This window comes from Bubalus bubalis, chromosome 23, assembly GCF_019923935.1.
Source record: "Bubalus bubalis isolate 160015118507 breed Murrah chromosome 23, NDDB_SH_1, whole genome shotgun sequence".
In the NCBI taxonomy this organism is placed as follows: Eukaryota; Metazoa; Chordata; class Mammalia; order Artiodactyla; family Bovidae; genus Bubalus; species Bubalus bubalis.
Genome location: NC_059179.1, coordinates 21,509,554 through 21,535,430, shown reverse-complemented (window position 1 = coordinate 21,535,430; position 25,877 = coordinate 21,509,554). Strand labels below are relative to the sequence as shown.

The 25,877-nt window shown below is 41.0% G+C and overlaps 1 long non-coding RNA gene across 1 annotated transcript; it reads right to left on the bottom strand.

Moving 5' to 3' along the window:
- Positions 1-5,154: 5,154 nt before the first annotated feature.
- Positions 5,155-25,197, bottom strand: LOC123331368. The gene is made up of 3 exons (XR_006547958.2): positions 25,138-25,197; positions 5,768-5,894; positions 5,155-5,215 (listed from the first exon to the last, which is right to left on the bottom strand). It is a non-coding gene; the product is annotated as an uncharacterized LOC123331368 (long non-coding RNA).
- Between the last annotated feature and the right edge of the window lie 680 nt (positions 25,198-25,877).

Here is a 25,877-nt window from a genome sequence, read left to right as displayed (position 1 = left end):
GCGACTGAACTGAACTGAAGGCAGGATTAGGCTTCCCTGGTGGCTCAGATGGTAAAGCATCTGCCTACAATGCAGGAGACCCAGGTTTGATCCCTGGGTCGGGAAGATCCTCTGGAGAAGGAAATGGCAACCCACTCCAGTACTCTTGCCTGGAAAATCCCATGGACGGAGGAGCCTGGTAGGGTACAGTCTATGGGGTCGCAAAGAGTCAGACACGACTGAGCGACTTCACTTTCACTTTCTTTCAAGGCAAAATGATGAACTAATCAGAGGGAAGAATCCCTGGGGGAGGGCATAGCAACCCACTCCAGTATTCTTGCCTGGACAGTCCCCTGGACAGAGGAGCCTGGTGGGCTACAGTCCATGGGGTTGCAAAAGAGTCAGACGCAACCGAAGTGACTTAGCACACACAAGGCAAAATGATGAATTAATCAGAGTTCTCTACGGTACTCTCCTCCCCCTTATAGGCATGCACCCCAGAGCTGCCTCCTCAGCCCTAGCCTCACCTCCCTGATAGCCCCTCATCTACCTATGAGAGGTGGGGCTTGATTACAGTCAAACTCTATTGTCCCTCTCTCTCTCTGTTTTTTTTTTTAATTCAAGTTATTCATTTTATCCTCTCTGAAATCTAAACTTATTTTAAAGATGACAGTGAACTAGTCTGATAAATGAGTTTGAATGAGCCACTTACATTTGCTAAATTAATTTTCTTTCCACTTTCACCTTAATTCACTCTGGCTTTTTTACCCACCACTGAATTGACCCTGATTATTGGTTACCTTCCTTGCTTGAGTTCCTAGATGCATTGGACATGTTGACCCCTCCTTCTTTCTTAAAATTCTTCTCTTAAACTTCAGACTCCAATTTCTCCTGGTTTTCCTCCTACCTAGAACACTCTGGCCATTTCTCTATCTCCTTTGTCGATTGCTACTCTTCTGCACAATCCTTAAATATTACTTCCTCAGAGTGCTCTCCTAGGATCTCTTTCCTTATTCTAAAGCTTCTGGTTTGTGTGCTTGGTTGCTCAGTCATGTCCAACTCTTTGCAACCCCATGGACTGCAGCCCACCAGGCTCCTGTGTCCAACGGGATTCTCCAGGCTAGAATACAGGAATGAGTTGCCATGCCCTCCTCCAGGGGATCTTCCCAACCCAGGGATTGAACCTAGGTCTCCCACATTGCAGGCAGATTCTTTACCAGCTGAGCCATCAAGGAAGCCCAAGAATACTGGAGTGGGTAACCTATCTGTTTTCCAGGGGATCTTCTCAACCCAGGAATCATATTGGGGTCTCCTGCATTGCATGTGGATTTTTTACCATCTGGGCTCACTTCTGGTTTGGCTGTTTCAAATCCTCCATGACTTTGACCATCTTCTCTACACTCCTGACTCCCACATCTCTCCAGCTCATCTGTCTCTCCCAAGGTTTAGACATGTATTTCCAATCGCTTCCAGGACACTTCCCCTGGGATGTTTCACAGGAACCTGCAACTCAGCATGGTTAAAACTCATTCTCCACATTTCATCTTCTTCCTCCATGCCCTGAACTCGGTAAATGATGCCACCATAAACCCATTTGCTTATAACCCAAAATACGATTTAACCAATAAACAGTTTTTAAACACTGTTGTGTATCACATACTCTGCTAGCACATGAACACAGAAATAAGGTATTGGATAAGACTGGCCCCTGCCCTTGGGTTGCTTATAAGCCAGAAGGGAAGGCAAACATTAAGCAATCACACAAATACCCAATTCATCATAACTGTTGTAAGCACTACCAAGGAAAAGACAAGGAAGGAATCATCTTTGACTCTGTCTCTTTTCCACACCTATCAATTCTATCTATCCTCTCAGTTGTAATTCCTAATTATCTCTTCAGTTTGTCCTCTTCCCTCTTTTCTGTTGCCACCAATAGCTTTCCTTTGATCTGAAATACTTTCCTAACAGGTTTCCTGTGTCTGCTCCTGTGCCTGTAGTCTATTCACCACACTATATCCACAGTGATCTTTTGCAATGCACGTCTATTTGTCACTTTCCTATATAACACCCTTCAGTAGAATATGATTGTTTATATAAAAAAGCTAATAAAGTTGATAAATTAATAAATAGAGGGGGAAACATGATCTGGGGTTATTGAGGAAAATTCTAGGAGTGGTTCAGAGAGGAAAAATGATTTGAATTCCCATTATAATCTTATCCTTACCATTTGATCTGCTTTATGTATATGTATTACTTTAATAAAAATGAGTAAGTGGTGACCATTTTGTAATGTATAGAAGCATCAAGTCACTGTGTTGTGCTCCAGGAACTAATATCGTGTTACAGGTCAGTTATCCTTCAAAAACACACAAACTCATAGAAAAAGAGATCAGATTTGTGGTTACCAGAGGTGAGGGGTAGGAGAGGGGGAAACTGATGAGTGTGGTCAAGAGGGGCAAACTTGCATTTATAAGATAAACAAGCACTAGGGATGTGCAACATGAGAAACATAATTAACATTGCTGCTTGCTACATATGAAAGTTGTTAAGGGAGTAACTCCTAAGAGATCTCATCACAAGGCAAAAATTTTTTCTTTAATTTTCTGTCCACATGAGATGATTGATGTTCACTAAACTTATGGTGATTATCATTTCGTGATGTTGTTGTTCAGTCGCTCAGTTTTGTCTGACTTTTTGTGACCCTCATGGACTGCAGCACGCCAGGCTTCCCTGTCTATCACCAAGTCCTGGATTATGCTCAGACTCATGTCCATCGAGTCGGTGATGCCATCCAACCATCTCACCCTCTGTTGTCCCTTTCTCCTCCTGGCTTCAATCTTTCCCAGCATCAGGGTCTTTTCCAATGAGTCAGCTCTTCCCAACAGGTGGCCAAAGTATTGGAGCTTCAGCTTCAGCATCAGTTCATCCAACGAATATTCAGGGTGCAGCATACTGATTTGACTTATATCACAAAATGTATGTAAGTCAAATCAGTATGCTGTACACCTTAAGTGTACACAGTACTGTATGTCAACTGTATCTCAGTATAACTGGAAGGAAAAAAATAAGGCAATACTGCTCTGTAAAAAAAAAGTATTGAAAATTAGTATACTTGGACCAAGTAGTATGCTTGGGCTTCCCTTGTGGCTCAGTTGGTAAAGAATCTACCTGCAATATGGGAGACCTGGGTTCAGTCCCTGGGTTTGGAAGATACCCTGGAGAAAGGAAAGGCTACCCACTGCAGTATTCTGACCTAGAGAATTCCATGGACTGTGTAGTCCATGGGGTTGCAAAGCGTCAGGCACAACTGAGCGACTTTCACTTTCACACTTGGACCAAGGCGAGATGAATCTGTGTCCCAAGTCCCAGGTTTTAGGGCCCCTTTGATCCTTCTTTCAATAGGTGGAAGCATCTGGGGGACCAAGTGGCTGTGTCCACCCTGAATCTGTATTCACCTCCTTTTCCACTAGGTTTTGGGGACTTGAAACCCTAGCACTTCTTGCCCAAGTGGCCTCAAACCCACTTCCAGAGCCTGTGTGGGCCTCTTCTCCAGTCTACCCTCTGAGGGTGGACTGCACCACCTGTGCACACGTCACCACATCCCTGGTGTGGCTGTTTGAAGGGCACAAAACGGGAACTGAAAGGTGGGGATTAGAGAGTTAGCCTGGAGGAGCACAAGGGCCTCTGAGAATGGGAAGGCCTGGGGAAGGGTCTAGAGGCTGGAACTTGGGAGCCAGCTCTCACCACACTTTCTGGTGTGGAAGTCTGTGGCATTTGGGAATTCTAAATCCAAATCTAGGCTTTAAAATATGGAGGCATTTATGTGTTGCAGCAGAAGAAAAGATGACATCTCGGTCCTCTTTTAACAGTTTATCAAGTTCGTTTGTAAATTGTAAATATTTGAATACAATATATGAGCCTTCGTTTGTTCTCTTGCCATAGCTCTGCAAATATTAGGGCCAAACATGTTGAAAATCCTCCTGATTACTTAGGAAAGGGTGGTTTTAAAGCTTTCTGGATATATCTATTCCTTTTATCATAATATTTAAAACTGCTTGTAAACATTTCACAAGCCAAGTTGGCATGGGTGTAACTCAGCTATGGGAAAACCCAGCCTGGGCCAAGCAGCCACTTCAGAGATCCCAAAGGTCAGTGACTGAAGGTGACACAATCTGGTCAGATTGAACCTAACTGCACTGGTTGCGTGTGACTTTCCATATGATTTACCTTGTTCTTGTTACCAAATCAAAGAATTCATGTTCACTTTATGGAATGTTCATATTTTCAAGCTGGCCCAAGTTTGTAGTTTTGTAAAAAGTTGAAACTACTCTGATTCTCTTTCTCTCCTTTCCTTTTTTTCTGCTTGAAGACAGGACAAAGTCCCCAAAAGAAAGTCCCCCCCAAAAGAAAGTTATTGTAAATTTCTTTAGTAAACAAGCTTTTCATTGGGAAGAAAACCGATCAACTTATGAGCCCAGAGTCCAGGACTGTGACTTTCCATCCTATTTCTAAGAGGGTCCCATCATGTGCTCTTCAATAAATGCTGTAGTTTCTTCATGTCTCTTTTCCTTCATCTCTAGCTACACAGAACTGAGGTTTCTGTCCTACTGCCCAAAGGAAGTGGCTATCTGCATAAACTGAATAAGGAAAGAAAAGTACACAATGTCCTGTGAATATGTTTTATTCATGAGCAACAGTATGAAAGCAGAGTACAGTGATGAAAGAACTATTGGTCACAGAGGGTATTTTTTCCCCAGCCACACCCACATACTGACAACGATCTCAGCCACTTGCATTTTCTCTGATTACAAAGAGGTAACAGAAAAAATTCTGGCTGCACCAGAGTCCCACTTCACATAAAGTGGACATTTTTGGAGGCAAGATTCATGAGTACCAAGACTAAGGGGTAGTCACAAGGACAAAGGTCTCTACCAGCTCCAAAATCCTAGAATTTTAAATTGTTTGAGAGTAGGCATGCTCAGCTGAACAGGAGAACTACTTCTCTTTTCAGTGTTAGTGTCAAAATTTTGGCATTGCCTTGTCTGTCTGAGGTTGAATTTGATACTTTATCTTAATCTGGGATTAAGTCAGTTGAACTCGCAGACTAAGAAATATCAGATCAGATCAAATCAGATCAGTTGCTCAGTCGTGTCTGACTCTTTGCGACCCCATGAACTGCAGCACACCATGCCTTCCTGTCCATCACCAACTCCCAAAGTTCACTGAGACTCACGTCCTATAGGATTAGAAAATTTTATTAGCTTTGTTGGATGAATCCAAAAGGTAGGAAGATATCCCTTTTACTGGCATCCGAAAAAGGTTGACCAACACCTTTTCCTTTTATTGAATCACTTGCTAAGTTGCCAGACTGAGGGGAAAGGAGTTATGGATGTACAAGCTAAGGATAATTGAAGGTAAGCCCTTCAGTAGTAGACCAGGAACAGGGCTGTGAAGGGTCTGGTGTCTTTTTCTTCCCAAACAGAGGGTAGAGTGGAATGAATATATGGGACAGTGACAGAGAAGTGCATGTCTCAGAAAATGGAGAGAACTACCGACAGAAGAAGCAGAGACAACTCCTGTTGATTCCTGCCTGAAGCCATCATTCTGCCCTCTGGCTTCTGCATTCTGGCACCACTGAATGTTAGCCCCTATGCCTGACTGGAGAGACTCACCATTCTCCTTATCCCACGCACCATTCTTATAAAGACCCTGATTGAATATATGTTGTGAAGAGGTCCACTTTCTTCATACAAGTCTAGTAACTGCAGGAGGTATTACATTCACCCACCTTGAAGTTTGGAAACATTACTGTAGGTCTTGTGTGCTGGTCCTCCATCACCAAGTGAGATGAGTGAATTCCTGTGTGTTTCCTCCTGATTTTTGTGGCAACTAACTCACTGCAACAATAGTTTTTTCTGTGAAATGTTCAAAGAAGATAAAAACATTACACTTGATTTTGCAAATGTCTTCATGAAAAGAATCTTTTTTTTTTTTTCTTGGAATCTGCAGAAGGCTAGATGCAAAGGGAATTTCCTTCATGAAGGAAAAGCTAAAGATTCTCACTATGATAGGCAAGTACTTACCTCTTACCTTCCTTCATGAAAGATTATCATTTCCCATTCCAATTCTTTGTAAGGTAAACCTGTTCATAGATTTTGGCTTCAAACTAAGCTTCCACTGATATGTCCAAGTCATCAGTGTAGCTGAGTTGACAGCAATGAGTCTATGGGTGTGGATATCTTTAGTATCTGCTGTATCTCTTTTCCAACCTAAAATCTGGGAAGGTTGCATATTAGTCTTTTTAATACAAAGGATTTACAAGCCAATATGGAATATTCTCACCTAAGTTTAAGACTAGAGACCCCTTTAAGAAAATTAGATATACCAAGGGAATATTTCATGCAAAGATGGGCTCAATACAGGACAGAAATGGTATGGACTTAACAGAAGCAGAAGATATAAAGAAGAGGTGGGAAGAATACACAGAAGAACTATACAAAAAAGATCTTCATGACCCAGATACCCATGATATGTGATCACTCACCTAGAGCCAGATCCTGACATGTGAAGTCAAGTGGGCCTTAGGAAGCATCACTACAAACAAAACTAGTGGAGGTGATGGAATTCCAGTTGAGCTATCTCAAATCCTGAAAGATGAAGCTGTGAAAGTGCTGCACTCAATATGCCAGAAAATTTGGAAAACTCAGCACTGGACAAGGACTGGAAAATGTCAGTTTTCATTCCAATCCCAAAGAAAGGCAATGCCAAAGAATGCTCAAACTACTGCACAATTGCACTCATCTCACATGCTAGTAAAGAAATGCTCAAAATTCTCCAAGCCAGGCTTCAACAGTACGTAAACTGTGAACTTCCAGATGTTCAACCTGGATTTAGAAAAGGCAGAAGAACCAGAGATCAAATTGCCAACATCTATTGGATCATCAAAAAGCAAAAGAGTTCCAGAAAAACATCTACTTCCGCTTTATTGACTACGTCAAAGCCTTTGACTGTGTGGATCACAACAAACTGGAAAATTCTTAAAGTGACGGGGATAACAGACCACCTGATTTTCCTCCTGAGAAATATGTATGCAGATCAAGAAGCAACAGTTAGAACTGGACATGGAACAACGGGTTGGTTGCAAATTGGGAAAGGAGTATGTCAAGGCTGTATATTGCCACTCTGCTTATTTAATTTATAGGCAGAGTACATCATGTGAAGTGCCAGGCTGGATGAGGCAAGCTGGAATCAAGATTGCCATGTGAAGTATCAATAACTTCAGATACGCAGACAACACCACCCTAATGGCAGAAAGCAGATAAGAACTAAAGAGCCTCCTGATGAAAGTGAAAGAGGAGAGTGAAAAAGTTGGCTTAAAACTCAACATTCAAAAAACTAAGATCATGGCATCTGGTCCCATCAGTTCAGTTCAGTTCAGTCGCTCCATCATGTCCAACTCTTTGTGACCCCATGAACTACAGCACACCAGGCCTCCCTGTCCATCACCAACTTCCAGAGTTTACCCAAACTCATGTCCATTGAGTCGATGATGCCATCCAACCATCTCATCCTCTGTAGTCCCCTTCTCCTCCTACCCTCAATCTTTCCCAGCATCAGGGTCTTTTCCAGTGAGTCAGCTCTTTGCAACAGGTGGCCAAAGTATTGGAGTTTCAGCTTCAACAACAGTCCTTCCAATGAACACCTAGGACTGATCTCCTTTAGAATGGACTAGTTGGATCTCCTTGCTGTCCAAAAGACTCTCAAGAGTCTTCTCCAAAACCACAGTTCAAAAGCATCAATTCTTTGGCACTCAGCTTTCTTTATAGTCCAACTCTCACATCCATACATGACTACTGGAAAAACCATAGCCTTGACTTTGTTGATGGCTACTCCATTTCCTAGCCATCATGGTCAACAAAAGAGTCTGAAATGCAGTACTTGGATGCAATCTCAAAAACGACAGAATGATCTCTGTTCATTTCCAAGGCAAACCATTCAATATCACAGTATTCCAAGTCTATGCCCCAACCAGTAATGCTGAAGAGGCTGAAGTTGAATGGTTCTATGAAGACCTACAAGACCTTTTGGAACTAACACCCAAAAAAGATGTCCTTTTCATTATAGGGGACTGGAGTGCAAAAGTAGGAAGTCAAGAAACACCTGGAGTAACAGGCAAATTTGGCCTTGGAATATGGAATGAAGCAGGGCAAAGACTAATAGAGTTTTGCCAAGAAAATGCACTGGTCATAGCAAACACCCTCTTCCAACAACACAAGAGAAGACTCTACACATGGACATCACCACATAGTCAACACCGAAATCAGATTGATTATATTCTTTGCAGCCAAAGATGGAGAAGCTCTATACAGTCAGCAAAAACAAGACCAGGAGCTGACTGTGGCTCAGATCATGAACTCCTTATTACCAAATTCAGACTGAAATTGAAGAAAGTAGGGAAAACCACTAGACCATTCAGGTATGACATAAATCAAATCCCTTATGATTATATAGTGAAAGTGAGAAATAGATTTTAGGGACTAGATCTGATGGATAGAGTGCCTGATGAACTATGCACTGAGGTTCGTGACATTGTACAGGAGACAGGGATCAAGACCATCCCCATGGAAAAGAAATGCAAAAAAGCAAAATGGCTGTCTGGGGAGGCCTTACAAATAGCTGTGAAAAGAAGAGAGGCAAAAAGCAAAGGAGAAAAGGAAAGATATAAACATCTGAATGCAGAGTTCCAAAGAATATCAAGAAGAGATAAGAAAGCCTTCCTCAGCGATCAGTGCAAAGAAATAGAGGAAAACAACAGAATGGGAAAGACTAGAGATCTCTTCAAGAAAATTAGAGATACCAAGGGAACATTTCATGCAAAGATAGGCTCAATAAAGGACAGAAATGGTATGGACCTAACAGAAGCAGAAGATATTAAGAAGAGATGGCAAGAATACACAGAAGAACTGTACAAAAAAGATTTTCACGACCAAGATAATCACAATGGTGTGATCACTCACCTAGAGCCAGACATCCTGGAATGTGAAGTCAAGTGGGCCTTAGAAAGCATCACTACAAGCAAAGCTAGTAGAGGTGATCGAATTCCAGTGGAGCTATTTCAAATCCTGAAAGATGATGCTGTGAAAGTGCTGCACTCAATATACCAGCAAATTTGGAAAACTCAGCAGTGGCCACAGGACTGGAAAAGGTCAGTTTTCATTCCAATCTCAAAGAAAGGCAATGCCAAAGAATGCTCAAACTACCACACAATTGCACTCATCTCACACGCTAGTAAAGGAATGCTCAAAATTCTCCAAGCCAGGCTTCAGCAATACATGAACCGTGAACTTCCAGATGTTCAAGCTGGTTTTAGAAAAGGCAGAGGAACCAGAGATCAAATTGCCAACATCCGCAGGGTCATGGAAAAAGCAAGAGAGTTCCAGAAAAACATCTATTTCTGCTTTATTGACTGTGCCAAAGCCTTTGACTATGTGTATCACAATAAACTGTGGAAAATTCTGAAAGAGATGGGAATACCAGACCACCTGACCTGCCTCTTGAGAAACCTATATGCAGGTCAGGAAGCAACAGTTAGAAGTGGACATGGAACAACAGACTGGTTCCAAATAGGAAAAGGAGTACATCAAGGCTGTATATTGTTACCCTGCTTATTTAACTTATATGCGGAGTACATCATGAGAAATGCTGGGCTGGAAGAAGCACAAGCTGGAATCAAGATTGTTGGGAGAAATATTAATAATCTCAGATATGCAGATGACACCACCCTTATGGCAGAAAGTGAAGAGGAACTCAAAAGCCTCTTGATGAAAGTGAAAGAGGAGAGTAAAAAATTGGCTTAAAGCTCAACATTCAGAAGACGAAGATCATGGCATTCGGTCCCATCACTTCATGGGAAATAGATGGGGAAACAGTGGAAACAGTGTCAGACTTTATTTTGGGGGGCTCCAAAATTACTGCACATGGTGACTGCAGCCATGAAATTAAAAGATGCTTATTCCTTGGAAGAAAACTTATGACCAACCTAGATAGCATATTCAAAAGCAGAGACATCACTTTGCCAACAAAGGTCCGTCTAGTCAAGGCTATGGTTTTTCCAGTGGTCATGTAATGGATGTGAGAGTTGGACTGTGAAGAAGGCTGAGCTCCGAAGAATTGATGCTTCTGAAGTGTGGTGTTGGAGAAGACTCTTGAGAGTCCCTTGGACTGCAAGGAGATCCAACCAGTCCATTCTGAAGGAGATCAGCCCTGGGATTTCTTTGGAAGGAATGATGCTAAAGCTGAAACTCCAGTACTTTGGCCACCTCATGCGAAGAGTTGACTTATTAGAAAAGACTCTGATGCTGGGAGGGATTGGGGACAGGAGGAGAAGGGGACGACAGAGGATGAGATGGCTGGATGGCATCACTGACTCGATGGACTTGAGTCTGAGTGAACTCCGGGAGTTGGTGATGGACAGAGAGGCCTGGTGTGCTGCGATTCATGGGTCACAAAGAGTCGGACACAACTAAGCGACTGGACTGGACTGAACTGACTTTGTTGACAAAGTAATGTCTCGGCTTTTTAATATGCTGTCTAGGTTGGTCATAACTTTCCTTCCAAGGAGTAAGCGTCTTTTAATTTCATTGCTACAATCACCATCTGCAGTGATATTGGAGCCCCCCAAAATAGTCAGCCACTGTTTCCACTGTTTCCCCGTCTATTTGCCATGAAGTGACGGGACTGGATGCCGTGATCTTGGTTTTCTGAATGTTGAGTTTTAAGCCAACTTTTTCACTCTCCTCTTTCACTTTCATCAAGAGGCTCTTTATTTCTTCTTCACTTTCTGCCATAAGGGTGGTGTCCTCTGCATATCTGAGGTTATTGATATTTCTCCCAGCAATCTTGATTCCAGCTTGTGCTTCCTCCAGCCCAGCGTTTCTCATGATGTACTCTGCTGCTAAGTCGCTTCAGTCGTGTCCAACTCTGTGCGACCCCTGAGATGGCAGCCCACCAGGCTCCCTTGTCCCTGGGATTCTCTAGGCAAGAATAGTGGAGTGGGTTACCATTTCCTTCTCCAATGCATGAAAAGTGAAAAGTGGAAGGAGAGTCACTCGGTCGTGTCTGACTCTGAGCGACCCCATAGACTGCAGCCTACCAGGCTCTTCTGTCCATGGGATTTTCCAGGCAAGAGTACTGGAGTGGGGTGCCATTGCCTTCTCTGTGATGTACTCTACATATTTTCACCCTGCTTATTTAACTTATATGATGTACTCTACATATAAGTTAAATAAGCAGGGTGACAATATACAGCCTTACGTACTCCTTTTCCTATTTGGAACCAGTTTAGTTCTAACTGTTGCTTCCTGACCTGAATATAGGTTTCTCAAGAGGCAGGTCAGGTGGTCTGGTATTCCCATCTCTTTCAGAATTTTCCACAGTTTATTGTGATACACATAGTCAAAGGCTTTGGCATAGTCAATAAAGCAGAAATAGATGTTTTTCTGGAACTCTCTTGCTTTTTTGATGATCCAGCAGATATTGGCAATTTGATTTCTTGTTCCTCTGCCTTTTCTAAACCCAGCTTGACCATCTGGAAGTTCACGGTTCATGTATTGCTGAAGCCTGGCTTGGAGAATTTTGAGCATTAATTTACTAACATGTGAGATGAGTGCAATTGTGCAGTGGTTTGAGCATTCTTTGGCTTTGCCTTTCTTTGGGATTGGAATGAAAACGGACTTTTTCCAGTCCTGTGGCCACTGCTGAGATTTCCAAATTTGCTGGCATTTTGAGTGCAGCACTTTCACAGCATCATCTTTCAGGATTTGAAATAGCTCAACTGGAATTCCATCACTTCCACTAGCTTTGTTCGTGTGATTTTCCTAGGGCCCACTCAAGTTCACATGTCAGGATCTGGCTCTAGGTGAGTGATCACACCATCATGATTATCTGGGTCATGAAGATCTTTTTTGTACAGTTCTTCTGTGTATTCTTGCCACCTCTTCTTAATATCGTCTGCTCTTGTAGGTCCATACCATTTCTGTCCTTTATCGAGCCCATCTTTGCATGAAATGTTCCCTTGGTATCTCTAATTTTCTTGAAGAGATCTCTAGTCTTTCCCATTCTGTTGTTTTCCTCTATTTCTTTGCATTGATTGCTGAGGAAGGCTTTCTTATCTCTCCTTGCTATTCTTTGGAACTCTACATTCAAATGGGTATATCTTTCCTTTTCTCCTTTGCTTTTTGCCTCTCTTCTTTTCACAGCTATTTGTAAGGCCTTCTCAGACAGCCATTTTGCATTTTTGCATTTATTTTTCTTGGGGATGGTCTTGATCCCTGTCTCCTGTAAATGTCATGAACCTCCACCTGTAGTTCATCAGGCACTCTGTCTATCAGACCTAGTCCCTTAAATCTATTTCTCACTTCCACTGTATAATCATAAGGGATTTGATTAAGTCATACATGAATGGTCTAATGGTTTTCCCTACTGTCTTTAATTTAAGTCTGAATTTGGCAATAAGGAGTTAATGATCCAAGCCACAGTCAGCTCCTGGTCTTGTTTTTGCTGACTGTGTAGAGCTTCTCCATCTGTGGCTGCAAAGAATATAATCAATCTGATTTCAGTGTTGACCATCTGGTGATGTCCATGTGTAGAGTCTTCTCTTGTGTTGTTGGAAGAGGGTGTTTGCTATGACCAGCGCGTTCTCTTGGCAAACTCTATTAGCCTTTGCCCTGCTTCATTCCATACTCCAAGGCCAAATTTGCCTGTTATTCCAGGTGCTTCTTGACTTCCTACTTTTGCATTCCAGTCCCCTATAATGAAAAGGACATCTTTTTTGGGTGTTAGTTCTAAAAGGTCTTGTAGGTCCTTATAGAGCCATTCAGCTTCAGCTTGGTCCCATCACTTCATGGCAAATAGATGGGGAAACAATGGAAACAGTGACAGACTTTATTTTGGGGGGCTCCAAAATCACTGCACATGGTGACTATAGTCATGAAATTAAAAGCCGCTTGCCCCCTGGAAGAAAAGCTATGACCAACCTAGACAGCGTATTAAAAAGCAGAAACATTACTTTGCCAACAAAGGTCTGTCTAGTCAAAGCTCTGGTTTTTCCAGTAGTCATATATGGATGTGAGAGTTGGATTATAAAGAAAGCTGAACAATTGATGCTTTGGAGGACTCTTGAGTGTCTCTTGGACTGCAAGGAGGTCAAACCAGTCAATCCTAAAGGAAATCAGTCCTAAGTATTCATTGGAAGGATTGATGCTGAAGCTGAAGCTCCAATACTTTGGCTACCTGATGTGAAGAACTGACTTCTTAGAAAAGACCCTAATGCTGGGAAAGATTGAATGCAGGAGGAGAAGGGGACGACAGAGGATGAGATGGTTGGATGGCATCACTGACTCAGTGGACATGAGTTTGGGTAAACTCCAGTAGTTTGTGATGGACAGGGAAGCCTGGCGTGCTGTGGTTCATGGGGTCGCAAAGAGTTGGACGCGACTGAGCGACTGAACTGAACTGAAGTTTATGAAACTTTCTGTTTTCATCTGTATAGATAATGTCCTTAAGTGAGTGCCTTCCCTGTGGCTCACATGGTAAAGAATCTGCCTGCAATGTGGGAGACCAAGGTTCAGTCCCTGAGTTGGGAAGATCCACTGCAGAAGGAATGGCAATCCACTCCAGGACTCGTGCCAAGAGAATTCCATGGACAGAGGAGCCTCATGGGCTACAGTTCATGGGGCTGCATAAAGTTGGACACTACTGAACAACTACACTTTCACTTAAGTGGGTATATATTAAAAGTTATGAAAATTTCTTCATATAGGTTTGTTAGTTAATAGCTAGTATATGTTTCTCACAAAATCCTGTAACAAAATCAAACTGTCAGTTTCAGTATGAGGTGGGAACTCAGGTTGGAAGAGAAAGAGGAAGACATTCTATAGAGAGTATAAAAGCCACTAGCTTCCAAGTCCTAAATTGCTTCAACCTCATTTCTCCATTGCTATACCAAAAAAATATGCCAACATTTTTCATTCTGCTGATGGGTACAGTGATAATGAACTAATGTTGGCAAGATCTTTTGAAAGGGGCATATAGAGTTTATTAAGGAAGCAGGAAACAAGACTAGAGAGTCTTTTTGGCCAGATTTTATAAGGTTACATAATATGTTTATTTGCACCAAAGGAATTGGGCAACTGACTTTGAAAAAGATTTTTTAAATTAATTAATTAAATTAAAAAATAAATGTTTATAAAGGATTTTTTTTTAAGTCTTCCTGTTACTTGGATAATAGCCCCAAATCAGTCTGATTTGGTAATTAGTTAAAATGTTTCAAAAGTCAAGCATTTGAAAGAAAGGAAGCCAAATGATTTAGCCCCTACTCTTTTGTTTTAATCTTTCATTCAGCAACAGTGACTGAATTTACAATGTATGTCAGTAATCTTCCAGGCTGGGTGGGAGACAGAAAGATGTCTAAGATAGAACTACCTCCCACAAATGAATTTATAATTTAGTAGAAGAGGTAAGGCATACGTATACAGATATCTACAACAATATAAGACAGTATAATGCTGGCTGTAAGGAAAATGCAAAGTACTTCCCTTGGGTGATTGGGACATTTTGTGTGGAGTTGGCCTTGGAGCTGGTCATGAAAAGGACAAGATCTTCCAGAGTGAAAACATGGTCAAACTATTTCCTCTGGGAAGGCTCTGCTGACTGTCTCTACCCACTCCCCTTCCTTTCCCTGCCCCAGATGGAGGAACATTTGTGTGCTGCTTCTGCCTTACTGTGTACTGTAATTTATACAGACTTTCATCATAACAATTATATTCTAAATCCTATTTGCAAGTTTTGTCCCTCCAGGGAAGTATAAAAAATCTTTTAGAACAGGAGCTATGTCTTTTCATATATTTTTCCTAATATTTAGCTGGGCCTCTGGCATAGTGTACTTACTCAACAAATGTTGAAGTACATTACAGGATATATTCAGGTATCAGTGTGTACTATAATTTAGCTGAAATCAAAGTTTAATGAAGGAGAGCAGTGGGAATTAAAGCTACAAGAGTACGTTGGAAAGTAGGTCTGAAACTATCAAGTGTTGGTGAGTAAATGGAACAGTGGAAACACTTCTGTGCTGCTAGTGAGACTGTAAATTGGTACAACCATTTGGGGGGAAAATGTATTAATATCTAATAAAGTCAACAGACTGGTTCCAAATTGGGAAAATAGTACATCAAGGCTGTATATTGTCACCCTGCTTATTTAACTTATATGCAGAGTACATCATGAGAAACGCTGGGCTGGAAGAAGCACAAGCTGGAGTCAGATTGCCGGGAGAAATATCAATAACCTCAGATATGCAGATGACACCACCCTTATGGCAGAAAGCGAAGAGGAACTAAAGAGCCTCCTGATGAAAATGAAAGAGGAAAGTGAAAAAGTTGGCTTAAAACTCAACATTCGAAAAACTAAGATCATGGCATCTGGTCCCATCACTTCATGGCAAATAGATGGGGAAACAATGGAAACAGTGTCAGACTTTATTTTGGGGGGCTCCAAAATCACTGCAGATGGTGACTGTAGTCATGAAACTAAAAGACGCTTACTCCTTGGAAGAAAAGCTATGACCAACCTAGATAGCATATTCAAAAGCAGAGACATTATTTTGCCAACAAAGGTCCATCTAGTCAAAACTATGGTTTTTCCAGTGGTCATGTATAGATGTGAGAGTTGGACTATAAAGAAAACTGAATGCGAAAGAATTAATGCTTTTGAACTGTAGTGTTGGAGAAGATTCTTGAGAGTCCCTTGGACTGCAAGGAGATCAAACCAGTCAATCCTAAGGGAAATCAGTCCTAAATATTCATTGGAAGCTGAAGCTCCAATACTTTGGCTACCTGATGCGAAGAACTGACTCCTTGGAAAAGATCCTGATGCTGGGAAAGATTGAAGGCAGGAGGAGAAGGGGATGACAGAGGATGAGATGGTTGGATGGCATCACTGACTTGATGGACATGAGTTTGAGCAAGCTCTGGAAGTTGGTGATGGACAAGGAAGCCTGGGGTGCTGTAGTCTGGGGTCACAAAGAGTTGGACACAGCTGAGCAACTGAACTGAACTGAATAAAGTCAAAGATGCTGGTGACCCAATCTTGTGGGTCACAAGAGTAAATTCTAGAGTAAATTTCAATTTTAGAGTAAATCTTGCTCATGTTTACAAGGAGACAGATGTAGAATATTAATAGCAAAAAGTTGGTAACAAGCTCAATGTCCATCAGCATGAGAATGGATGAGTAAATATAGATTTATCAATGATGAATAGCTATAACGTTACATCTATGTTGCATGTATTATATTAATATTAGTCACTTGTTTAGTCACTCAGTTGTGTCTGACTCTTTGCAACCCCATAGCCCACCAGGTTCCTCTGTCAATAGGATTTCCTAGGCAAGAATCCTGGAGTGGGTTGCCGTTTCCTTCTCCAGGGGGTCTTCCCGAACCATGGGTAGAACCCATGTCTCCTGAATTGGCAGGTGGATTCTTTACCACTGAGCCGTCAGGAAATATTAGTCATATATAATAAATAACGACTACAGATATATCAACATGGGTGAAGAGCATACTGGTGCTTCACCTGTTGACACTCACAACAGCCTGAGAAGACAGCCTCCTGGAGTTGCAGTTCAGAATGTTTTATGGAACACTGGCACTATACCCACTCTTCCAGGTGTCTAGCTTTCATAGATAATAACTTCTGCAGGTTTTGGCTTCTCAGCCTCCATCATCATGTGAAACAATTCCTTATAATAAACCTATCCATTTGTTCATCAGTCAATAGATGGTGAGATGGGTTAGGTAAAAGTCCCTTTGGTTCTTTTCTCTGAAGAACCCATACTAATATATCTATTAAATAAAATGGGTTTTTTATTTTCTTGTTAATTTGCTCACATTTCAAAAACTCTACCATTCAGTTTCCTTATTTGAAATTAGGGCTAGAAACTTATGTCTCATCAGACTGTTGTGAGTATCAACAGGCAAAGCACCAGCATAGTACTGGGCATGTAAGCACTCAAAGTTAGTTCCTTTGATTGTGACCCTAGATGGAAGAATATTGCTTGGCCAATTGATCGTGAAGTCAGCCTGCAAAACTGTGGGTGGGAGCTTGAGGGGTGGCTGAGTGGGATTGCTAGGGTCAAACCAGCTTACTTCAGTATACCCCAGAGTAAATCTAAGTGAAGTGAGAGTCACTCTGTCGTGTCCAACTCTTTGTGACCCCATGGACTGTATAGTTCTCCAGACTGTATAATTCTCCAGGCCAGAATACTGGAATGAATAGCCTTTCCCATCTCCAGGGGATCTTCTCATCCCAGGAATTGAACCCAGGTCTCCTGCATTGCAGGCAGATTCTTTACCAGCTGAGCCACAAGGGGACCCCAAGAATACTGGAGTGGGTAGGCTATCCATCCTCCAGTGGATCTTCCTGACCCAGGAATTGAACTGGGGTCTCCTGCATTGCAGGTGGATTTTTACCAACTGAGCTATCATGGAAGCCCCTAGTAAATCTAAAGTCCAAGATAAGTTCAGTATTTTCTCCCTGCCAAAAAAAAAAAAAAAAAAAAAGTGGGTTGTGTCTCTCTTATCATCAAAGATGTCATGCTCATCACATAATTTTTATTGTGCTTTTATTTTACTAACCTTAGAAGAAATAGGTACTAGCTTCCAGGTAGAGAATGAGGCCCAGTGATTCACCATCATTCCCACATACAAATGGAAAAACCGAGATTCAAGAATTGTGTGTTTACCCAAAAGAATATGGCTGGTTAGCCCCTAAGTTCAAATCTCTCTCCAGGCATGTAGGCAGCTAGTGAGGGTGGGTTCTCTGAAGAGTTATAAGCCAAATACAGTGAGGGTGCACAATAAAGAGAAGACTTTGGTCTCCCTTTAAGCTAAGGATAAACAGAGGCTAAACTTATGGAAAATATGTGGAAATCCATCCAACAAGGAATATACATATTTATGATTCAAATTCCTTCAAGTCTTTGCTCAAATTTTACTTTCTTGATAAGACCTACACTGATCATTTTATTATTAATAAATACTGCAGCCTTCCCCCCTGCCAATTACTACTGATTGCTGCTGCACTTTCTTTAAATTGAAGTATAGTTGATCTACAGTGTTGTGTTAGTTTGAGGTATACAGCAAAGTGGTTCATATTTATATGTGTTCTCCAAATTCTTTTCCATTATAGATTATTACAAGATATTGAATATAGTCCCCTGCATTATATAGTAGGTCCTTGTTGTTAATCTATTTTCTGTATAGTGGTATGTATCTATTAATCCCATTCTCCTAATTTATCCCTCTCCTCCTTTCTCCTTTGGTTACCATAAGTTTGTTTTCTATGTCTGAGTCTAATTTGTTTTAAAAATAAGTTCATTCATATCATTTGTTTAGATTCCACATATAAGTTATATCATATATTTGAATTACTTTGTTTTTTTTTTTTAATTTTATTTTATTTTTAATCTTTACATAATTGTATTAGTTTTTTTCAAATATCAAAATGAATCCGCCACAGGTATACATGTGTTCCCCATCCTGAACCCTCCTCCCTCCTCCCTCCCCATACCATCCCTCTGGGTCATCCCAGTGCACCAGCCCCAAGCATCCAGTATCCTGCATCGAACCTGGACTGGCAACTCATTTCATACATGATATTTTACATGTTTCAATGCCATTCTCCCAAATCTTCCCACCCTCTCCCTCTCCCACAGAGTCCATAAGACTGTTCTATACATCAGTGTCTCTTTTGCTGTCTCGTACACAGGGTTATTGTTACCATCTTTCTAAATTCCATATATATGCGTTAGTATACTGTAGTGTGATAATCTCTGGGTCTAATTCATATTGCTGCAAATGGCAGGTTTTAATTCTTTTTTATGGCTGAGTAATATTCCATTGTATATACATACCACATTTTCTTTGTCCTATTCATCTGTCAATGAACACTTACATTGCTTCCATGTTTTAACTATTGTAAATAGTGTTGCTATGAACATTGGGGTGCAGGTATTTGTTTGAATCAGTTTTTGTTTTTTCCAGATATATGCCCACAAGTAGAATTTCTGGATCATATAGTAACTCTATTTTTAGTTTTTTTAAGGACCCTCCATACTGTTCTCCATAGTGACTATACCAGTTTACATTCCTACCAACAGTGTAGGAGGGTTCCATTTTCTCCATACTCTCTCCTCCTGTTGCAATTTCTACCTTACCTATATAATAACTAATATATACTCTATGGATTTAGGTTTATTTTTATTATCTCTCCTTACATACACACAGATATACATACAAGCACACAAATGTAAATTCTATAAGTACAAGGGTATTCTGTTTTGTTCACTGACGTGTCCTGAGTGCTTAAGCAGTATGAGGTACTCCATGAATCTATGTGGGATAAATAGGTTCTGAGAGACTACAGGAAAGTTTCCAGATAAGGAAGACATTTTGAATACATGCATTTTCTCCCTCCCTAAACCCTAGTAAAGTAATAGTAAAGGAGGTATATCAAGCTGGTTTTAGAAAAGGCAGAGGAACCAGAGATCAAATAGCCAACATCCGCTGGATCATGGAAAAAGCAAGAGAGTTCCAGAAAAATATCTATTTCTGTTTTATTGACTATGCCAAAGTCTTTGTGTGGATCACAATAAACTGTGGAAAATTCTGAAAGAGATGGGAATACCAGACCACCTGACCTACCTCTTGAGAAACCTATATGCAGGTCAGGAAGCAACAGTTAGAACTGGACATGGAACAACAGACTGGTTCCAAATAGGAAAAGGAGTACAGCAAGGCTGTATATTGTCACCCTGCTTATTTAACTTATATGCAGAGTACATCATGAGATACGCTGGACTGGAAGAAGCACAAGCTGGAATCAAGATTGCCAGGAGAAATATCAATAACCTCAGATATGCAGATGACACCACCCTTATGGCAGAAAGTGAAGAAGAACTAAAGAGCCTCTTGATGAAAGTGAAAGAGGAGAGTGAAAAAGTTGGCTTCAAGCTCAACATTCGAAAAACTAAGATCATGGCATCTGGTCCCATCAGTTCATGGGAAATAGATGGGGAAACAGTGGCTGACTTTATTTTTGGGGGCTCCAAAATCACTGCACATGGTGACTGCAGCAATGAAATTAAAAGATGCTTACTCCTCGGAAAGTTATGACCAACCTAGACAGCATATTAAAAATCAGAGACATTACTTTGCCAACAAAGGTCCGTCTAGTCAATGCTATGGTTTTTCCAGTGGTCATGTATGGGTGTGAGAGTTGGACTATAAAGAAAGCTGAGTGCCAAAGAATTGATGCTTTTGAACTGAGGTGTTGCAGAAGATTCTTGAGAGTCCCTTGGACTGCAAGGAGATCCAACCAGTCCATCCTAAAGGAGATCAGTCCTGGGTGTTCATTGGAGGGAGTGATGTTGAAGCGGAAACTCCAATACTTGGCCACCTGTTGCGAAGAGCTGACTCATTTGAAAAGACCCTGATGCTGGGAAAGATTGAGGGCAGGAGGAGAAGGGGACGACAGAGGTTGAGATGGTTGGATGGCATCACCAACTCGATGGACATGGGTTTGGGTGGACTCTGGGAGTTGGTGATGGACAGGGAGGCCTGGCATGCTGCGGTTCATGGGGTCACAAAGGGTTGGACACAACTGAGCGACTGAACTGAACTGAATCTCACAAGGACATGAAGAACGGGAGACAAGACCACAATAAGAGTTCAGAAGCTGGAAAACAGATGAAAAAATGATCACTGTCTTAGAAGAACCTGGAAAGCTAAAGCTTAAGCTAGTAGTGGGGGAGAACCAAGAAGCATTGTGATTTACACTCAAGAAGCCACTAAGGTTCAAGATTTGGTGGTACCTCAACTCAACATATAACACTGGAGGTTTATTCATTGGACAGGGTAAAATCAAGGGTTTCTTGATAGGGAAACACCAGATTCAGTTAAAGAAAGAGTTGTTATATCAATCCGGGTCCATTTAGGAGACAGAAACCACACAATATTATACAAAATATTCCCATGCTCAGTAGAATATTTACATCCTCTTTCAGCTTCTAAATGCTGGCAGCCAAGCTGAACTATTCAGGCAGGAAATTGAGGGGCTTCTTTGCAGAGGCTGATAGCCTAAAAGGAAAAACCTACGATATTGAGGATGACTCAAAGAAAGAATCCAGTCAGAAACACAGAGATCTGCTTATGTCCAGTGGAAATCAAATGTGTCCAACACATGCTCAGAGCCTCTGATTGGCTCTTTGGTGCCCTACTCTTGTATGTAGACAGAGAACTAAGGATCATCAGTTATCTGTGGAAATATATCTGCCCAAACAAAAAACAGGAAAAAGAAAAAACTTGGAGGACAAGAGACTATGCAAAGAGAAGGAAAATATTCCCTCACATTATCATTAATATTTTTAAAGGGATAAATGAAAATATTGCATCCATAGAACAAGATAAGAGGCAATAAAAAGGAAAAGTCCAAAAGAACTTTTAGAAATTAAAGTATAAGATCTTAAAAAAATGCATTAGAAGTTTGTAGGGTGAAGTTGAAGAAACCTCCTAGAAAATCAAGCAAAAGAAAAAGACATGGAAAATAAAAGAGAATGATTTTTTTTTTCTACTAAAGGATCAATTCTGGAGACTCTAGAGTGAGAGAATAAAGAGTGGATGAGGAGGAAATAATCAATCAAAAAATTTATCAGAATTGAATGACAAGGATTTCTAGATTGAAGAATCCACCAAAGTCCTTGATGTTGAATGAAAATGGATCCAGAACAAGGCACAGCATCATGAAATTTTGGAAAACTAAGGACAAAGAGACTATCTTAAGAACACTCTTTTTCATGAGATTAATACAGAGAATGGGTTTCTTCAGAAAAAGAAGAAACCAAGAAAAAGGGTCACACAGGATACAGGAGCAGGGAATCCAACCTAGAAAAAAAGAAAAGGGAATCTCTACGATGATGCCAAAGAGAATTCCCAGAGCAAGAGCTCTGCAGCAGCCTAAAGAGTAACCAGTCTAGGTTGGAGCAGATGAAAGGGCTCCAGGGGAGATTTCTTCAAGATGAAACTGAGAGAATACCTAACATGACCAAATTTATTGAGAAGAGATGTAGACAATTAATGGGGAGTTTGGGTTGAATTGATGATTAAGTACGTAGAAAACTAAATGAAAAAAAAAATGTCATCGTGAGGGCCAGAGAAAACAAAAGGTTGTGCAAGAGATAAATCATGGGTTTATCTCATGGCTTATATGTTAGCAATATTTACATAGTCATAGTAATATAAACACTGAATATTGTTTTAACCAAATATCAGAACACAGCCATTTGGAGAGGACAGGGAAGGTGAAGCCTGCTCAGCCCATGTGAATGTGGTGGTGATAATGATAACGAAGGTGGGCGTCTCATCTTTCATGGAGGGACGTCCATAAATAACGTATGTGAAATCTATATACCAACAGATAGCCACATAAGTGTGTCATTTAGAGATAGAGAAGTAAAGGCCAAAAGAGTCAGCTAAAAAGAGTTGAAAATGGGGACTTTCCTGGCAGTCCACTGGGGATGAGGGTTCAATCCCTGGTTAGGGAGCTAAGATCCAACCTGCTTTGCAGCCAAAAAACCAAAACATAAAAAAAAAAACAAAACAAAACAAAAACAAACCCAGAAGCAATATTGATAAATTCAATAAAGAAGAGTTGAAAATAGTTAACTTCTGTGGAACAGAAAATGGTGAAGAGAGGTGGATGGCATACTGCTATTTTCAAAACAAGACCTATAAAACTATTTGACTCTTGTGTACATGTATAACTTAGGCCTAACATAAAAACAAAATTCAAAGAAACTACAAAAGACTTTTCAAGTGAACAGAGCCCATTGCAACATTCCCCACCCCTTCAATCTATTATCAAATCCTGTCTTATCTCATAAATTGCCAGCCTCTCCCCAGTACCTCCACCACCTCAACAAACCAAAGTTCTGACAGAGGAAAGGGAAACTGGTTGAGTCTGGGATCTGCCCTTCTGGGATCTTGTTAGGAACCGTGGGTCACCTTTAGTCCATTATCAGTAGATAACTTCTCCGGGGACAGTTTAAAGCCTTTCCACTGATGTTACAAATCTCAAAGAGACTCAGATAATCTCTCCTAATGTATTTCCTCTTCCTTACATTTCACTGAATATCTTGATTCTGAAACCCTTGATTCTAAATGCACCTTCTACTCCTTCTTCCTTTAGATTCTCCTTCTTTAGAGACAGGGATGGCCTCAGGGTACATCTGCTTTTAGCAGAGACCGACACTTGCCAAGTTGTTAGCGCTTGGTTAACAGGCTGTTTCTGTTACATTTCATCTTACTGTGTTGCCCTCACAAGGGATAAAAGGCAGAAACCCTATTAGCTTTGGTTATTTTTGCGGAGAACATTACCGTTAAGCTACCAAATTCTAGAATATTTTTTCTTTCCCTTTCACTGGCTGTCTACTGGCTCTGGTTCTAAGGCTGGCCCATGATATAAACAAGAGAACTTTTTGGAGGACACAGTTAAGTGACCCTGGTAGGTCAGGTGAGCTTATCTGTTCATTGCATGGTACTCAGGGGAGAAGAATCTCTCATTTTAGATTAGTTCAAAACATTTCGCACTGTCCTTGGCTCTGACCTAGACAACCCTCTTATCTGTGACAGAGCAGGCATGCTTATCCTATTTTTGATTAAGCAAAGCTGGAAGAGATATTTAATATCATAGAAGAATGAATTGGGGATTCAAAAAACTCAATAGTATGCAAAGTTAAGATTAACAAAAGATGAAATTTACCATGCTTATATTCAAAATATTAATTTTACAAACAGCATGTGGAAGATTTTGCTTAACAATGCAGGTGGGAAAAAAAAGGCTATGAGTCTAATTAATTGCAAGGTTAGCAAGTTGACAGCAAAAAGTGGGTGGGGATTGGGCAGTGACTTCCAAAAACGTAACTTTTCTTTCTGCCTCCCTGAGAACATAGGCAAGATTGTTTATGCTATATTAATCAGTCTGCTAATAATTGTTTAGTGAGGCTCTGCTAAAATTGATTGTGATGATGGTTACACAATCCTGTGAATATACTAAACACCATTGAACTATACACTTTAAATAGCTGAATTTTTTGGTATGTGAATTATATCTCAATAGAGCTGTTATAAAAAAAATAGAGGACTCTGAAGAGGGTTTGTTTATATGGGCTTTATAGAATAAACCCACATAACCTATCATTAGGGCTTCCCTGGTAGCTCAGTGGTAAAGAATCTGCCTGCCAATTCAGGAGACACAGGTTAGATCCCTGAGTTGAGAACATCCTCTGGAGAAGGGCACAGTAACCCACTCCAGTATTTTTGCCTAGAGAATCCCATGGATTCTCTACTAGAGGAGCCAATTGGCTACAGTCCATTGGGTTGCAAAGAGCTAGACACGACTGAGTGACTAAACAACAACCTATCAATAACCTGTAAGATAGTACCCTATTCAGTTCAGTTCAGTTGCTCAGTCGTGTCTGACTCTGTGACAGGAGAGTGAAAAAGTTGGCTTAAAACTCAACATTCAGAAAACTAAGATCATGGCATCCGGTCCCATCACTTCATGGCAAATAGATGGGGAAACAATGGAAACAGTGACAGACTTTATTTTGGGGGGCTCCAAAATCACTGCAGATGGTGACTGCAGCCATGAAACTAAAAGGCACTTGCTCCTTGGAAGAAAAGTTATGACCAACCTAGACAGCATATTAAAAAGCAGAGACATTACTTTGCCAACAAAGGTCCGTCTAGTCAAAAGTAACCTATTACATGTTAACATAAACAGATAACATAACAAATTTTTATGGAAAAATAACAACCAACTTAAAGGTTAGTTGCCGGGGTCCAGCCCCAGCTGATCCAGGGTATTCGAAGGAGAGATGGCGTAGGCGAGGGTCAGGAAACAACTGCTTAATTAAACGTTAATTAAGGATATAAAGAGTAATAGAATGAGGATAGCTCAGTAGGAAAATTCAGTGGAGAAAAGAGGCTGAGTAGCTTGGTTTACGCAGGAGACCAATAAAACTTCAAGACAAGAAGTTTGCACCACTTACGTAGGCCGCAGGCGTCCTTCCGTTCTCCCGAAGGAGAGGAGACACTGAGGCCTCCCCAGTCGGATCTTAGAAGCCCAGGCATAATTAGCAAGCATGGCGGGTTCCGCACTCCAGATGGAGACTCAGCCAGAATTTGGGAGAGAGAGCGACATGGGGAGACCAAGTTTCAGTGAACAAGGCCCACACTTTATTTTCCAAAGTAGTTTTTATACCTTAAGTTATGCATAGAGGATAATGGGGGAAGGGGTGGAGTCATGCAAAGACAGCAGTTCCTGGTCCTAATCGAAGCCAGGCTTTCAAACTTATCATATGCAAAAGTTCAGGTGAATTACATCATCTTCTGGCCAGGAGGCCTGTTAACATTTTAAGAAACTTATTTTTCTCTAAAGGTGTTTATTCCAAAGTCAGGCACCAGCCTCCAAAAAAGCATTGGACAAAGCTGCATTCCTATAGGGCAAAGGTGAGGTGGGCTCAATCAGGAAAAGAATTAACTGCCTTATGATCCAGCAATCCCACTGCTGGGCATACACACTGAGGAAACCAGAAGGGAAAGAGACACGAGTACCCCAATGTTCATCGCAGCACTGTTTATAATAGCCAGGACATGGAAGCAACCTAGATGTCCATCAGCAGATGAATGGATAAGAAAGCTGTGGTACATATACACAATGGAGTATTACTCAGCCATTAAAAAGAATACATTTGAATCAGTTCTAATGAGGTGGATGAAACTGGAGCCT